The following is an 18,561-nucleotide window of genomic DNA, read 5'->3' on the forward strand; positions in this document are numbered from 1 at the left end:
TATTTATTTTAGATTGCACATGTAAATGAAATCATATGCTATTTATCTTTCTCCATTTGACTTATTTCACTTAGCATAACACCCTCTAGTTGTCTCAAATGGCAAGACTTCGTAGGTTGCTTCTAAAGCTTGGCTATCCTATATAATAAAAGCCTAATAAGCTAAGTGTCTGGTCATCCAGTCGTCAATTCAACCAATCAAAGCATAATATGCTAATGATACACTAAGGCTGCTCAACCGCTCCTTATGACCTGCACTGACCACCAGGGGCAGATGCTGTGACTGGTAGGTTAGCTTGCTGCTGGGGTCCAGCCGATCAGAACTGAGCAAGATGGGCTGGACATGCCCTGGAGCCCTCCTGCAGTTCCTCCCTGGCTGGCCAACCTCCTGCATCCCTCCCCAGCCCTGATCATGCAACGTTGGGGTCCCTTAGTCTGGCCTGCACCCTCTCGCAATCAGGGAATCCTCAGGGGATGTCAGAGAGCCAGTTGTAGCCCGGCAGTGAAATGACCAGTCGCTATGACATGAACTGACTACCAGGGAGCAGATGCTTAAGGGGGCTGAGGCAAAGGCGGTTAGGAGCAATAAGGCAGACAGGTGAGCAGTTAAGGGTGATGAGGCAGGCAGACGAGCAGTTAGGGGCTATCAGGCAGGCAGGTGAGTGGTTTGGGGCAATGAGGCAGGCAGGCAGGCAAGTGGTTAGGAGCCAGTGGTCCTGGATTGTGAGAGGTATGTCTGACTGCCAGTTTTAGGCCCAATTCTGCAGGGATCCCTGAGGCATCAAGCCTAAACTGGCAGTCAGATATCCCCCAAGGGGTCTCAGATTGAGAGAGGGTGCAGGCAGGCTGGGCTGAGGAATCGCTACCCGTGTATGACTTATAGTAGGCCTCTAGTCTACTATAAATAGGTGGAGGTTTCAATTATGCATAGACTTAATATTGAGGAAAGGGTTGATTTTGTTAGGAAATATTTATTCTGTAAGTTCAGAGAATCTATCAGGTGACTTTGTTCCAAGATAACTCTTAGAAGTTATTCCTTTCACTAAAGCAATGAGAAACCTTCCAGTGAAGAGGCATCACTGTGAAGTTCAGCCTGAGATTGTTTTCCCAGAATATAATTAACAATGGAAAATTACATGAAACATCTGTTATGTAACTGGGTTCTCTAGCATCAATGGGGATAATAGAATTCCAGAATAACAGTCTAGAGAGAGTACAGAAGCAGAGTAGATGTTATCTCCTGTGATATATAGTTACGCAGGACTGACAATTACTGGATCTTGACCTATAGAGATCTATAGCAATGAATAAAGAGAGCCTGATCATGAAACATCAAGTGATTATATAAATGTAACTTCCAATTATGAGCTGTGTATTTTCAGATTCAACAAATCAAAAAGTCAAGCAAGCATAGTGGCAATCTATTATGAAATAGAAATGGTTCATTTGGGGTCAGACCTCAGCAGTTCTATGGAGCATAAGTTCCATGAACAGGTGAGCTATATAGCTTGCCACTTATCTGTGTAGTTTTAATTCCTCTCCTTCAGGCTCACCCATTATATTTGGGAGGGTCCTCTATCACCAATTGACAGAAGATAAAAATACAGGCCTGATTAACAGATGAGTAAGCTCAAAATATTCATAAAAGCTAGAAATTAATATCTTCTGACTACAAGCCCACACATGGATTTTCCTAATATAAAATATTGAGGGGAAATTCTCCTAGCATTGTACTCTTGACCTTTAACTCTTTTGGGAGAGAGAAATGGCCTGACATAAGAATATATAGAGACATCCCTGAGGAGTGGAAGATGGGTTGGTTTTTTGGTCAGTGAAGTAGACAGATTAAATTTAAATACAGGAAATAAGGGGCTCTGGGAAAGAGCCATGTGATAGAACCTACTGGAAGAGCAAAGTCTTTAGATATTTATGTCTTAGAAAGTATCCACAACAAAGGAAGAGCTTAAAAACCAGGGAAATAGAATTATTTGGATAGTAAACACCAGCCAGCCTTAGTCCTTGGTCACTCTAGTGCTTGCTCAATAGGCTCAAGAACAGTGGAGTGATAGTGACAAGAAAGGAGGCTTGTCCATCAGCCCCACATCCTGTACTTTCTTTTACCAAGGCTAATGTAGCTACTAATGAAGATCTAATCCATAAGCAACAGGGATTAACATAGTGCTAAGCATCCAATAATATAGTACCATCCCTGTGGAGATCAAGCAGCCACTTGGTAGCAAATTGATTACATTGGACTCTTCCCTTAGGAAGAAGCAGTGTTTCCTCCTTGCCATGACAAATGTGTTTGCCTTCCCTTACTTCCTAGCATTATATATGAGAATTCAGAGTCTAATCTAATAGCATGAGATTCCTAGGAAAATAGCCTTAGATGGCTGGTGGAAAATGGGAAAATGAACAAACACTCATTGATCCAATCATATGGTCAAAAGACCAGCATGATGGGCTTTTAGAAATCTCAGCTGAAATATCTTCAAGTTAGGGAAACTATTTTTTTTTAAATATGAGATATACTTTCAACTAGTGTTGCATCTCAGACAGTAAGAATGCAATGATCTGAGAACCAAAGAGTAGAAGTAGTAGTCGCCCTTCTCGCCGTTACTCCCATCTTGGGTAACATGTGCTTCCTGCCCCTAAAATTTTAGGCAATATTAGAGTAAAAGTCCAGGTTACCAGAGTGGGGATGATTTTTTTCAAAAGATGCATGCAGAAAGGGATCCATTAAATATAAACTATGCCTGCCACCTGGTCATTTTAGGCTTTTCTTGCTGGTAAAGCAGCAGGTACATAAAATATTACTGTATTCTGAGGAAAATTGACCTTGATTATCATGAGGAAATGAGATTGTGCTAAACAAAGGGGGAAAAATGTATATGTTTAGAATTTAGAGGATTTAATGATACAGCTTTTAGTGTTCTGGTTCCTGTTGATAATTTTAAATCAACAATTGTGGTAATCATGGCCTGACATTGGACAATAACAAGTAAAATCAAAAGGTATGAGGTCTAGCTTACCCACTGTGCAAGCAACCTAGGCCAACAGAAATGCTGACTGAGAGCAAGCTGAGCAAAGATTGGGTGGATTGTAGAGTAGTGAGATAATCAATATGGTTTATAAATTGTGTCTTAGAAACCTACTGTGGCAAAACCACAACTCCACTTTTGTCTTTGCTTCCTATCATTTTAAAGAATGTTTAATTTTGATACAATAACTGGCTGTTGTTTTAAAGGATTAATGAACAGAAAGCTAGCTAGAAAGAACCCTGATAACCAAGGATGGAAAGTAGAGACCACATAGAAACTGGTAGAAAGGGAAGAGGTGGGAAAGGGCTGGACAGGCTCCCACAGACAGCAGTTGAAGTTCCAGAGAGATATCTCAGCTGTGAGGGGTTTCCAGCTTGGGGCGGGGGCTAATACCCAAGATGGGCACACCAGTAGAGAGCAACAGAACTGAGAAAGGTGCCCACATAACATCAGGCTGTGAAAAGTGGCAGGGCTTCTTTCTGCCAGGGATGGCTGGAAATGTGGACACCCACTTAAAGGGCCAATGCACACACCCAGTTAACGGGCCAATGCACAAAATTGTGTGTGCAGCCACTTACCTTGGGCTCAAGCAGAGGGAGAGCAGAGTGGACTGGAGCTGTGAAAGCATAAGCTAGGTTTGGGGGATCTGGGGTTAGATCTTAGAAGACCCCAGTTTCCTGTACTGAGTCATTCCCTCACACTGCAGAGGACATCTTTCTCAGGCAGACCTTTCCTACTCAGGCAGTTTTTGCCTGGCGGGAAAACAGTTGATCCACCCTACTGGAAAACCCCTTGCCCCACCCTGTGGAGTTTCTGAGGCCATTTAACAGACTGAGAATAACAATTAGCCTCCAGGCAGAAGCAATTGCCCCACTATGTTGGAAAACCTCTCGCCCCACCTGTAGATGATTGTCTGGGGCTACTCAGACTAAATCCAATTAGACTACAGGCAGAGGTGGTTCTCTGGAGACTTTGAGTCTTTGCTGACCTAATTGGTCAGAGATAGCATTTGGGTCACCACTGTAGATATCACCCCCAGAACACACAGTGAGGCAAGAGCCAGCAGGATCCCAAGCAACTTCAGCTGACACCTGAGGGACCAGCTTCATGGGGGGAGGGAGCATATCTCAAAATAGGAAAAATAAATGTGTGAGACTCAAGGCAGAGCCAGCCTATGAGCTCAAGAATATCTGACCACTGTAATACCAGGGGCTTCAACTTCTAGGATCTCAATAATGTTGCCCAGTGCAGAAAAGGACAGTGACTTACATTCACCTACACTAGAGAAGCTCCTAGGAGGTCCAGGATAGACACACCAAGGAGCAGATTTAAGAAAATCCAGCAATCCCTGCTGGAGGCAAAGACCAACAAGTAGTTAGCATAATAAATGCAAAAGGTCTGTTGGAAGGCTAATGGACCTTGGGGCTTTAGCAAGGGCTAAAAGCTATGAAGTAATTGTTCTGTTGAGACAATGGTGACTGAAGGCAATCTCCTAACCAGATAATCTTTTACTGTTTACCAAACCTTAGCTTGATATGTCTGTTTGGTTTGCTAAAGGGCAAATATATATTCTAGTAAATAAAAAGCAGTGGGTCTGGATATTCAGAGAGCCACTCCACTAGAGGGTAAGGCCTCCACCTGGTTTTCCCCCATGCCTTCTAAATTTAAATTTCTTATCTAATATATTCATGTGCGAGCATCCCCTTCTCCAGATTCTGAATCTTTGCTGCAAAAGTTTGTGGCAAAGCCCCACAAATAGCAGACCCAAAGCACCTGTATAGCAGCTGGAAGCAATTCAGAGGGGATATCCCTCCCACAAACGGGACATCAACAATCAAGTCCCAATTACAACAGGAGAGCCCAAGTAACACACACAAGGGACATTCCTAGAATCTAGTTCAGGTGAACAAAGAGATCACACCACTGGACCCCAAAAGACACTTTCTATATAAGGTCATCCCACAAAGGCTGGGATGCATAACAGTTCTATCTAACACATAAAAACAAATACAAAGAGACAGTTAGAATGGGGAGACAAAGGAACAAGCCCCAAATAAGAGAGAAGGAATTTCCAGAAAAAATAACTAAATGAAATGGAGGCAAGTGACATATCAGACATAGAGTTTAAAGCAACGGTTATAAAGATGCTTAAGGAACTTAGTGCAAGTTACAATAGCATGAATAGGGAAATACGGGTCACAAGAACTAGACAAAAATGAAAAAAATATATACTTGACATCAAGAACATAGTGGAAGGGATTAATAGTAGATTGAGTGAAGCACAGGAAAAATCAGCGATTTGGAAGAGAAGGGAGAAATACATACCCAATTAGAGCAGCAACTAGAAAAAAGAATTAAAAAGCAAGAAGGTAACCTAAGGGAGCTCAAGGACAACATGAAACAGCAATATCTGCATTATAGGAATACCGGAGGGGGAAGAGGGTGAGAAAGAAACAGAGAACCTGTTTAAAGAAATTGCAGAAACATTCCCCAACTGGGTGAAGGAAAATGTCACATAAGTTCAATAGGCACAGGGAGTCCCAACCAAGATGGACCCAAAGAGACCCACACCTATACATATCATAATTAAAATGGCAAATGTTAAAGACAAAGAAAGAATCTTTTTTTCATTGTTGAAAGTATTACATATAGTATTACATATATTTCTTTTTTCCCCCATTGACATAACTCTGGGCATGCCCATCCCCCGGCTCATGCCCTCACCCACTTAGTGTCTGTGTCCATTGGTTATGCTTATATGCATGCATACAAGTCTTTTAGTTGATCTCTTACGCACCCTAACCCTGACCCTCCTTCCCACTGAAGTTTGACACTCTAACTGATGCTTCTCTGTCTCTGTATTTATTTTTGTTTATTAGTTTACAATCTTCTTTATATTCCACAAATGAGTGAGATCATGTTATATTTATCTTTCACCAACTGGCTTATTTCACTTACCATAATGCTCTGCAGGTCCATCCATACTGTTGCAAATGGTAAGAGTTCTTTCTTTTTTGCAGCAGCTTAGTATTCCATTGTGTAGAGGTACCACCATTTTTTAATCTACTCATCTGCTGATGGGCACTTAGGTTGTTTCCAAATCTAAGCTATTGTAAATTGTGGTGCTATGAACATAGGGGTGCATATGTCCTCTCTGATTGGTGTTTCTGGTTTATTGGGATATATTCTCAGAAGTGGGATTACTGGGTCACATGGGAGTTCCATTTTTAATTTTTTGAGTAAACTCAATATTGTTTTCCACAGTGGCTGCACCAGTCTGCATTCCCACCATCAGTTCACAAGGGTTTCTTTCTCTCCACATCCTCCCAAGCACTTGTCATTTGTTGATTTGTTGATGATAGCCATTCTGACAGATGTGTGATGGTACCTCATTGTTGTTTTGATGTGCATCTATCCAATGTTTAGGGCTAGAGCACGTTTTCATATGTCTCTCAGCATTCTGTATGTCCTGTTTAGAAAGGTGTCTACTTAGGTCCTTTGCCCATTTTTTGATTGGATTGTTTATCTTCCTTTTGTTAAGATGTATGAATTCCCTATAAATTTTGGAGACTAAACCCTTATCAGATATAACATTGACAAATATATTCTCCCATAGAGTGGGCTTTCTTATTGTTTTGTTGATGGTCTCTTTTCCTGTGCAGAAGCTTTTTATTTTTATGTAGTCCCATTTGTTTATTTTTCTCTTAGTTTCCATTGCCCTAGGAGCTGTATCAGTAAATATATTTCTATGACATATGTCTGATATTTTGTTGCTTATGTATTTGCCTAAGACTTTTATGGATTCCCATCTTATCTTTAAGTCATTTAACCATTTTGAGTTTACTTTTGTGTATGGTGGTAGTTGGTGGTCTAGTTTCATTTTTTGGTATGTATCTGACCAATTTTCCAAGCACAATTTATTGAAGAGACTGTCTTGACTCCTTGGAACTCCTGTTTGACCCTGTGATCCCACTTCTAGGAATATATCCCAAGAAACCAGAAACACCAATCAGAAAGGATATATGCACCCCTATGTTCATAGCAGCACAATTCAGGCATGGGTTTATTTCTGGGTTCTCTGTTCTGTTTCACTGATCTATATGTCTGTTTTTATGCCAGTACCACACTGTTTTGATTACTATGGCTTTGTAATATAGTTATATATCTGGTAGCGTGATTCCTCCAACTTTCTTCTTCTTTCTCAAGATTGCTGTGGCTATTTGAGGTCTTTTTTTTATTCCAGATGAATTTTTGGAGAGTTTGTTCTAAGTCTGTGAAAAATGCCATTGGTATGTTAATGGGAATTGCATTGAATCTCTAAATTGCTTTGGGTAGTATGGACATTTTAATGATGTTGATTCTACCAATGCATAAACACGGTATATTCTTTAATTTGTTTATGTCTTCCTCCCTTTTTTCAGCATCCTGTGTAATTTTCTGAGTACAGGTCTTTTACTTCCGTGGTTAAATTTATTCCTAGGTATCTTAAATATTTTTGTTGCAATGGTCATTTTTGTTGTTGTTGTTGTTGTTTATGTTTGTTTGTTTTTAGTTTCTCTTTCTGTGAGTTCATTATTAGTGCATAAAAAAGCCATCAATTTTGGGGTGTTGATTTTGTATCCTGCTACATTCCCAGATTCATTTATTAAATCTAGTTGTTTTTTGATGGAGTCTTTAGGGTTTTCTATGTACAATATCATGTCACCTGCAAATAATGACAGTTTTCTTCTTTTCCAATTTGGTTGCCTTTTTGTTTCTTCTTCTTGCCTGATCACTATGGCTCGTACTTCCAGTACTATGTTGAACAGGAGTAGTGAAAGTGGGCATCCCTGTCTTTTTCCTGTTCTTGCGGAAATGGTTTTAGTTTTTGCCCATTGAGTATGATGTTGCTGTAGGTTTGTCATTTATGGCTTTTATTATGTTGGGATATGATCACTCTATTCCTACCTTCCTGAGAGTTTTCATCATGAAATGATGTTGGCTTTTGTCAAATGCTTTTTCTGAAACAATTGGTAGGATTATATGGTTTTTATCTCTCATTTTGTTTATGTGATGTATCATGTTTATTTATTTGAGAATAATATACCAGCCTTGCATCCCTGGAATAAATCCTACTTGGTCATGGTATATGATCTTTCTAATATGATGCTGCATCTGATTTGCTAGGATTTTGCTGAGGATTTTAGCATCTACATTCATCAGAGATATTGGTCTGTAATTATCTTTCTTTGTAGTATATTTATCTGCTTTTGGGATTAAAGTAATTCTGGCTTCACAAAAAGATCTTGGAAGTGTGCCTTCCTCTTGAATTATTTTGAATAATCTGAGGAGGATAAATTTTAGTTCTTCTTTGACTGTTTGGTAAAATTCCCTTGTGAAACCATCTGGTCCAGAGCTTCTGTTTGTTGGAAGTTTTTTGATTATTGCTTCAATTTCCTCCACAGTTATTGGCCCATTGAGATGTTTTAATTCTCACTGATTGAGTTTTGGAAGGTTATATTTTTCTAGGAATATTCCCATTAATTCTAGTTTGACCAGTTTGTTGGGATAGAATTGCTCATAGTATTTTTTTTACAATTCTTTGTATTTATGTGGGTCTGTTGTTATTTTGCTTCTTTCATATCTGATGTTGTTTGTTTGGGTCCTCTCTCTTTTCTTCTTGGTGAGCCTGTCTAGAGATTCACCAATCTTGTTTTTCCTTTCTGAGAGCCAGCTCTTTGTTTCATTGATTTTTTTTGGTGTTTATGTAATTTATTTCCACTCAGATCTTTATTATTTACTTCCTTTTGCTCAGGCTAGACTTTATTGTTGTTGCTCTCTTTCTAATTCTTCAAGTTGTAGAGTTAGATAATTTATGACCCATTTTTTATGTTTTTTGCTTGTTTGTTTGTTGTTCTTGTTTGAGGTAGGCCTGTAGTGCTATGAACTACCCTCTCAGGACTGCTTTCACTATGTCCCATAGATTTTGGATTGTTGTGTTTTCGTTGTCATTTGTTTCCAGGATGCTTTTTATTTTTTATTTGATCTTTTTGGTAACCCAATAATTGTTTAATAGCATGCAATTTAGCCTCCAAGTCTTTGAATTTTTGTGAGTTTTATTGTAGTTTATTTCTAATTTTATTGCACTGTGATCTGAGAAGATGCTTGATATGATTTCAATCTTTTTGAGTTTTGAGAGACTTTGCCTGTGTCCCAATATGTGGTCTATCTTTGAAAATGTCTCATGTGCACTTGAGAAAAATGTATATTCTGTACCTTTGGGGTGCAATGTTCTGAAGATGTCGATTAAGTCCATTTGATCTAGTAAGTTGTTTAGGATTGCTGTTTCTTTGATGATAGTGATGTCAATGGGATATTGAAATCCCCTACTATGATTTTATTGCTGTCATTCTCTCCACTGATATCTTCCAGAAGTTTCTTTCTTTTTTAAATTTATTTTGGGGCTCCTTCATTGGGTGGATATATGTTTACCAGTGTTATATCCTTTTAGTGTATCAATCCACTTAGTATTATGAAGTGGCCTTCCTTGTCTCTTGTTATGTCCTTCACTTTGAGGTCTATTTTGCCAGATGTAAGTATTGCTACACCAGCTCTTTTTTCATTTCCCTGTGCCTGAAAAATATTTTTCAATCCCTTCACTTTTAGTTGATGTGACTCTCTTGTTCTGAGGTGGGTCACTTGTAGACAGCATATACATGGGTCATGTTTTCTTATTTATTCTGCCCTTCTATGTCTTTTGATTGGAGCATTTAGTCCATTTACGTTTAATGTTATTATTGATAGATACTTGTTTGTAGACATTTTTATCCTTTATGCCTGTGTTCCTTCTTCTTTTTCTATTTCTTATTTTAACAACATTCCCTTTAGCATTTCTTTGCATTGCCAGCTTGGTGTTGATAAATTCCCTTAACACTTTTTTGTTTGTGAAGCTCCTGGTTTCCCCTTCAATTTTGAATGATAGCCTTACTGGATAGAGTATGCTTGGATTCAGTCCCTTTCTTTCGATCACTTTGTGTACTTTTGATTTCCTCTTGGTTCTTACATAGGCTTTTTATTTTCTCTTCCATCTAGTTCATGAACTAAATGACCATTACTCTGAATTATTTTTCTGACATATTGTATGCCTCTGTTTCATTTAGTTCCCCCCTTTTGTGTGATTCCTCTTTTTCTTTCTTTTGGGGATTGTTTTGTTATCTCCCCATTTTTGCTATCACCAAGTTGTCCAAGTGCTAAGTTGTGGGGCCCTGAGCCACAGTGGCAAGCTTGGTGTGAGCATCACACACCACGAGAGTCATGGAAGAGCTTAGGTGCTAAGACAAGCAGACACTGCTGATTGTCTGGACCTATGCGTACGCCAAGAGTCAAAGTTACATGTCCACTTAGTGGCCAGGTTGTGTTCCCACCACGGTGGTCAGCCAGCAAGGGCCCTGTGTTTGCTTTCCAAGACTCAGAGTCATGGACATGGTTGGAGCTGGTGGAGTGGCTGCCATGATTGGCAGTAGCCTGTCCACATGCAGTGGGAATCAGAGTCACTGACACTGGGTGGCTGGGTCATGTGGCTACAGAAGTTCAGTGGGGTCCCTGTGCATGTGCAGACACTCAGAATTACAGGTGCGGTTGGGGGCAGATGATGTGGCCACTATGGTTCAGCAACAGCCACATGCGCCAATAATCAGAGTCACAGGTGTGGTTGGGGGCAGGTCCAGAACATGCTGAGAATCAGAGTCATGGGCACAGTTGGGGCAGGTTAAGTGGCCCCTGAGATCAGTGGGAGACCTGCTTTCACACTGTGATGGCAGGTTAGTTGGAGGGGAACATGCTCTGGGACTCACAGGAGTCTCAGCCAGGATGGCTGTGGTAGTAAGGCTCAAAGAAAGAATCTTAAAGCCAGCAAGAGTGAGACAGGAAATTACCTACAAAGGAGTTCCCATTAGAATGACAGCTGAGTTTTCAATAGAAACACTTCAGGACAGAAGGGAGTAGCATGAAGTAATCAAAGTAATGAAATTCAAGGGCCTAAATGCAAATTACTGTATCCAGCAAGGCTATAATTTAAAATTGAAAGTGAAATAAAAAGCTTTCCAGAAAAACAGGTTTAAAGAGTATATTACCACCAAACCAGCAATGCAAGAATTGTTAAAGGGGCTGCTTTACTGGTAAGAAGAAGAAAAGGAGAGAGAGGGGATCATAGGCCATCAAGAAAATTAAAATGTCAATAAATAAATACCTATCGATAATAACCTTAAATGTAAATGAATTAAATGTTCCAGTCATTTTCTCAGAATAAATGAGAAAACATGTCCCATATACATGCTGTCTACAGGAGACCCACCTCAGAGCAAAAGATACACACAGACCAAGAGTGAAGGGATAGAAAAAATATATTCTGTGTAAATGGAAAGAAAAAAAAATCACAGGAAGAAATACTCATATCAGACAAAAGACACTTAAAAACAAGAGACATAACAAGTAACCAAGAATCTACATCATAAAACTAAAGGCAATAGCTAAATAAGAAAATATAACCTTTGTAAACATATATTCACCCAACATAGGCGCACCAAAGTACATTAAAACATTCTTGATGGACTTTAAGAGAGAGATGACAGTAATACAGTCATGGTAGGGGACTTTAACACCCACTTATATCAGTGGACAGGTCTTACAGACAAAAAATTAACATGGAAACAGAGGTCTTAAATGACACACTTGGTCAGATGGATCTAACCGATATATACAGATCTATTCTCCCCAAAGCAACAGAAAATACATTCTTCTCAAGTGAAAATGGGACATTCTCCATTCTCAAAGATAGACCACATGTTAGGGCACAAAACAAGTTTATGCAAATTCAATAAGGTTGATATAATACCAAGCATCTTCTCAGGTCACAACAGAATGAAGTTAGAAATTAACTACAATTAAAAACTCAAAAACACTCAAATACATGGAGGTTAAATAGAAAGTTATTAAACAATAAATGGGCACCAATGAGATCAAGGAGAAAATTAAAACTTCTCAGAAACAAGTGAAAATGAACATACAACCGCCCCAAACCTATGGGACACAGCAAAAGCAGTCCTGAGAGGAAAGTTCAATGCACAACAGGCTGACCTCAAGAAACAAGAAAAAGGACTAATAAACTATCTAATCCTACCACTAAATGAATTAGAAAGAGAACAGCAAGAAAAGTCTAGAGGGAGTAGAAGTGATAACCGAAATGGTGAGCCAAGGTTTTTATCACGGGGTCATGTCTTGCAAAGCCAAGGAATGAAATTGCAGATCATGAGATTTAAGCAAAAGTGTGGAAAATTTATTACAAGCAGATTCAGACTCCCCACACTGGAAGGGATGCCCAATAATGGGTTTCCCGTGAAGCCTTGTAGTCTAGGTGTATATATTTGCTATAAGCCTGCTCTATATCTATCCATGTCATCACCTAATTGATTCCCTAAATTGTTCTTACCCAATTAGCGGACCTAATTGTTGCAGAACCTCTCTAGTTTCCCATGCCTCCTGCTTTGAGTCCAGAAGCATTTTATTATTTCTGCATGGTTGGTTCCTGTGATTAAGTTTGTTCAAACTGCCATGTCTGCCCCTGCCTATGTTCCACCTGCCTTCGTTTTCCATTGGACGACTTCCTGCTGCCTGCATGTCAAGCTAAACCTCTCAGTCTCCCTGCTGATTAGGAGACCCCAAAATACTGTTAGAAGCAGGGACTAGACAAATTTAGGGTACTTCCTGCTCAAAGGGGACGTGGCTTGGAAGCTGTTGTTAGGGTCCCTGCCGGAGTCCATTCATTATCTTTGCTGGCTGGGTTTGGACGGAGACCCCCCAGAGAAGGCTGGTGACCTTTTGGAAGTTAGAACTGTGAACTACCCAGTAGGTTTGAGTGGTGATGGTTGAAGCATCTCCACCTTACCCGCCTGGTCCCCCGGTATTGCAAAATTATCTTGTGTCTTTTTCATTTGTTGTGCGGCTCCTCTTTCAGATACCGAACCCTTCTCCACGCGGGTTGTGGAAGGAATCACTCAGCGTCTGGCACCCGAACGTGGAGGGAGTGTTACTCAGCAGGTCCCCTTGAAGGTGGGCGATGTAGGGGTCCACAGAAGAAGGTTGTGGCTTCCATTTGTGGTTTCATCTGGAGGGCCATTTGGAGTTTTATAGCTTCTATGTGAGAAGAAACAAAATATATTAGGAAGTTCAATAAGCAAGGGCCAGAGATAAGCTATAGAAATAGCTAAACAAAGGGCCAACGAAAGGGGTCAACCAGCTTCTTAGGGATAGGGTAATTTCTTTAATTTGTTTCAAGTCCTGTATGGACAATGATCCCTGGACTGGGATGGGTAAAAACTATTTCCCTCCCATTGCCTGGAGATGGCAGATGGTAGTCAGGGGCCTGGGTGGCTGAGTCCTCTTGGGTCTTGGTGGGACTTGTCTTTTCAGGGGTCCTCTATTATAAAGAGGACAAGATGACTTAGGTGTATTTAGTGGGCCACTAGGCCCCATCACTTTCTTAGGGGTTTTTGACTCTGGTATTGTTTTAAGTCTATGCTGTTAAGAGCCAGGGTTTAATTTTGCATTGCTGACATAATTTTTTATTGTTTCTTAAAGCAAAGAAAGTCTGAATATATGAGATCTTAGACTACTTTCCTTCTCTCCTACATAAAATATTTAATTGCAAGATGATATTGTAGTTAATTCTTCCCCCTGAGGGCCATCTCTCTCTGTCTGCTAGTTGATACTGGTGCCAGGCCTGGGTACAAAAGAAAATCAGGCATTTTTTCTTCAATGTTTGTGGATTAAAGGAATTCTAATGTTTAAGAATGCAGTTCAATGGGCTGCTCTCATGGGGTGTAGATGATGAGCTTCCCACTTGAAAGAAAACACACAGAAAGATGTCTGGCATCTTCTGTGGAATTCTGCCCTTTCCTGACATAGGTGTCCCACTCCCAGGCAAAGGGTGTTAACCCTGGTGAGCGCCTTGTTGTGTGTGGTTCTCGAGTGAGTGTCTGCTGTATTAGCCATCTCTTACCAGCAATACCTAGGAGGCCTGTAACCTGTATCCTGTGAAGAAAACCTGTTAGTGTGCGCCCATTAACAGAACTAAGCTACTGGACTATACGCATTTACCAGTGTAGTCCTACCAGGAACCCATCTCCTCCAGATATGGGGAAGCCTGTACCAACCTGTGTCTCTGATTAAAAGTGCCTGAGATGGTTCCAATGTCTTTGAAGTACCCATGAGTTTCCCAAAGAAGTTTAAAAAGAAGGGCCTCTAGGTGGAGGGCTCATAGAGTTTGGCCACTACCCGGAGCTCTGCGGAGAGTATAAATGGTTCTGGCTTTATTCCTATGTCCACCCTCACCATCAAAAGATCTTTGTCATCCTGATATCCCCAGTCTGTTAGTAATGAGGGACTTAACTAGAAAGGGTAGAAATCTACTTTAGCCAAGCCTGGGACTTTAAACCCACTGGTGAGGTAATCTTCTTGATGATGTAGGGGTTTAATTTATAATCTATCTGGGAATAAGGAGGGGCACTGCAAATAATGTTGGGGGGCTTGCTCTAGTCCCTTTTTACCCTCCTCTTCCCAGGCTCTATTTTATTTGTTTTTCATATTAAAGGAAAGAGCCCTTTACTACAGGATCCATATGCCCTCCAGCACACAGAAATGTGCAGGTACCAGAAGCACTCTGTACCTTCCTCCTAGGCTTTCCTACAATTCTAGTAAGGACTAGGACCCCCTTTGGCTCCCATAAGTCTAAGGTTAGTTTCTTCAAATTCAAACCCTGAGAAGATTATCAAACTTATTTGACCAAAAGATTTTATATAAAAGATATAATTTTCTTTTTAACAGACTGTAAAAGGAGTGAACAACTCCCACATTAAAGGGGGCAACATTTTTCTTCAGACCCAAGAAATACTTTATCCCTGCTGGAGGGATGATGAGGCCTGGGCATGGAAGGAGGTTGTGAGAGTATTTAGAGGTATTATTCCCTGTGTGCAAGTAGGGCTTGCAACTTGGTGGAAACAAACTGAACAACAAGAATTATAGCAAGTAGTCCAGTGAAAGGATAAGTGTTTCAGTGTTCAATGATTCCAAGGTTAAGGAAGGGAAAAAGGTAAGTTTCAGTCTGGAGAGTTGTAGCTAAACATCCAAGAAAACTAGACAAATTTAGGATTCAGTTCAATTCATAGCTGAAAGATAAAATTTCGAAACAATTAAGTGGAGTCAACTCACAATTGTTTATTATAGAGTCTGCTAAAATTTAATTTTTCTCGCTAAAATCACCCTTATTCTTATTAAAGGCCAATCCATTTATTGTATTGAGTCTAGTTTTAATTAGGCCTGATTGTTTGTAAGAATATAATAACAGTAGTAATTGACTGTTTAGGCTCTTTTAAAGTCTGTTTTTGCTGGAATCTCATGATTGAGCTGTATTGAGTGCCTCAGGGCAAAAAAGCCAAGCCACTGAGTTGCCCTCAGGCTTTCCTGCAATACCTGTAGACTTGGATGAATTCCTTAAGTTTTTGAGGTTCCCAAAATGTCTTGAAGTTCCTTTCTTGCTATCTCTCAGGAAAGCAACCTTCCCTTCTTCCTTACCTGGAAAGACTACCATGAACCACATGACCAAGCAAAGTACCAGGTTTTTCTCTAAGATGTTCACATTGGCTTCAAGTATTCTAGTGACATTCAGATTCCAGGCATGTCTACCACAGACATGACACTCCAGTCAAAATCTTGGTTAACAAAACTATCATTGGAAACTGGTCTTACTGAATTCATGCAAAGAAATGTATTGCTATGACTTACTTATTATGAATTGTCAAATTCTGGATGGATTAGGTAGGGAGAAAAATATATAATTTGCCAAATTGTTTTGTTTCCCTGTATTTGAAAAACAAAGTTTAAAAATTAACAATACTTTCGACAAAAGTTACAAAACCTGAATCTTGTCTTCTCATAATAATAAGTTTATATGAGAGACCTTGACTGTATTGTGAAAATCCAATTTATCAAAGCAATTAAAGTATGTATCTTTATCTGAAAAGTAAGGTATACATCTGGTTAATCAAGCATATGGGCCCCCTAGCCAATTCAAAGAGCAACTGGATGGGGGTCCAAGCCATCATACACCCTCTTGTCCATAGGTCTTTAAATTCCTCTGTTGAATATTCTAGTATAGATTTATTCTTAAGGTTCCCTGTTACTTTGTTGTGGCCTTCCCAGAAATCATGAGAAGCACTTCGTAACTTTATCTTGCCAAGCCTTTAGACTACTGGCCTCTATGCCTAGAGAGTAAAATGGCCCTTTTCCTTTCCCCTTTCCTGCTCCTTTTCTCTCATTAGGGAGCATTTTGTTTCGTTTTGTTTGTTTTCTGTTTATTTTTTTTTATCATTTGCTCTGTGTATTTGCCTGGGGAATATAATGGTTTGTTAGTTACAAGCTGGCTTCAAATTGCCCACACTGTTTGGCCTTGTTTTAATTTCCTTTTAACATTTTTCTTTAGAAACCTTCTAAAATTTTCATAAACCTTTTTACAATTTTTAGGAATAACTACTTTTCAAAAAGCATCTCTATGCACCATGCCTTTTATTACCCAAATCATACAATTTTCAACTAATAATTCTTAGAAGCCTCAATTTCCAATAAGCAAGAAAAGCAAACAACCAACATTCCTTAGATTGACCCTTATGAACATATTTTAAACATACTTAGTTTCAAAGTACACTTTCAACAAAGTAAAAGACATTATACTTTACAGACTTTTTGCAACAAAAAAGATAAAAGTAGGTGATCCAGCAAACAATGTTGAAATGAGTTAATTTGATCTGTACAAGTGGCCACATTTTCCCCAGAAACTTCCACTTTTAAAGATGGCCCAGACTAGAGTTTTTGAGCAAGTACTTGCATTTCAAAAGTCCTAGGAATTGCAGGGGAGCACTGTAGAAAGTACTAAAGACCTTGAGCATTGTTGGAAACCCAAACTTTGCAGTCCTCCTCCATCCTGTCTTGTGATCTATTGCCCTGATGTATGGAAAATTCCCTAATCTACCTCCACATCCAGCTTCAAATGCTTGCCAGCACATGGCATGGTGTGAACATCAGGGACAAGCTGTGCCCCTCAGGCAAGGGCATTGCCTCTTTGGTTCCCTTAACATTCTATTGAAGACCCCCAAACCCTCTGGTCCCCACAAGGTCACTGCAAGGAGCTGGAAGAAATCAGGTCTCTGGGGATCAGGTCCAAGGAGGCATTAAGAGGATGATGGAAACCTTTTGCTCACACATGCCTGGGTCCATCATTGGTAAGGGACACTGAGAATGTTAGATTAACTGGCCTGGACCAGGATCCAAAGAACATAGTGTCCCTCTACCTGCAACCTCGGACAGGGGTAGGAAAAAGGCAGGAAAATTTGAACGGATCTCTAGTAATAGAAATCCTAACAAGGAAACAGGCCAGGGTTGGGCTGTATGTAGTGTGCTGCTTATAAAGAGAAATCACAGAGGCAGTGAAGCTGCTGGTCACTTCCCTCTTTTTACTTGCCTCAGTTTCTCTCCCTAGTAGTCTAAAACAGCCATGAGGACTCAGAGCACCTAGTAATCAGTCTTTATGTGCACTCCCTGGATGGGTCAAAGATTAATTACAGTTGTATTCTGGAGTCCCTATGAGGCCCCTTCATGTCTTAGGGTTTAACCTCAGACACCTCTGAGAGGTCTTTACTCATTTAGGACATTTGAAATTCTCGAACCAGAGGGAGGAATTTGCCTCTTTGATCTTCAGAGCCTGGGTAGGGACCCAAGTACTCATTTAGTCATTGGTTGGACTTTGTCTTGCAACTGGCAGGAAGCCTACAGCTCTCTAACCTGGTGCAACAACCAGTTTATCCTTCCATGGTAGCCTTTTTATGCGGCAGCCACCCTAGTGGCATTTAAGTGGCTGACCCAAGCCCGCTTTCAATGGCCAAAGGTCAGAGGCCACTTTTGAAAAAGTGAAAGAGAAGGAGAAACCAAGGTGGTGGCATAGGTAAACACCGGAAACTGCTGCCTCACACAACCACTTCAAAAATACAACTTAAAGACAAAATGGATATCATCCAGAACGACAGGAAGGCTGGCAGAGTGGAAATTCTACAACTAGAAGGAAAGAGAAAAGCACACTGAGACTCAGGGGAGGTGCGGAAGTAAAGTGCAGAGGTACGGAGGCGCCCGTGGAAAGGGCTAGCAACTGAGGACGCTGTTGTCTTTTTCAATCAGGAGGGACTCTAAACCTTCCGACTACTCTGAACTCCAGTTCTGGTGAGTCTCTGGGGACCCAGACTCATATGGGGAGAAACTGGACTGTCTGGCATTGGTTGGAACTGGAGTGTGGCTTTCACTCAGAGGTGCTTGCAGTGATTACTGGGACACTGAGACGCGGGGCCTCTTAGGGTAGGACTGAGGTCCAGCCATAGCTGCTTGCTCCTCCCTGTTGGTCCCCTGAGGTGCCACCCCACCCAAGCTGTGCACAGAGGCTTTTG

This window comes from Myotis davidii, unplaced genomic scaffold (assembly GCF_000327345.1).
Source record: "Myotis davidii unplaced genomic scaffold, ASM32734v1 scaffold490, whole genome shotgun sequence".
Lineage (NCBI taxonomy): Eukaryota > Metazoa > Chordata > Mammalia > Chiroptera > Vespertilionidae > Myotis > Myotis davidii.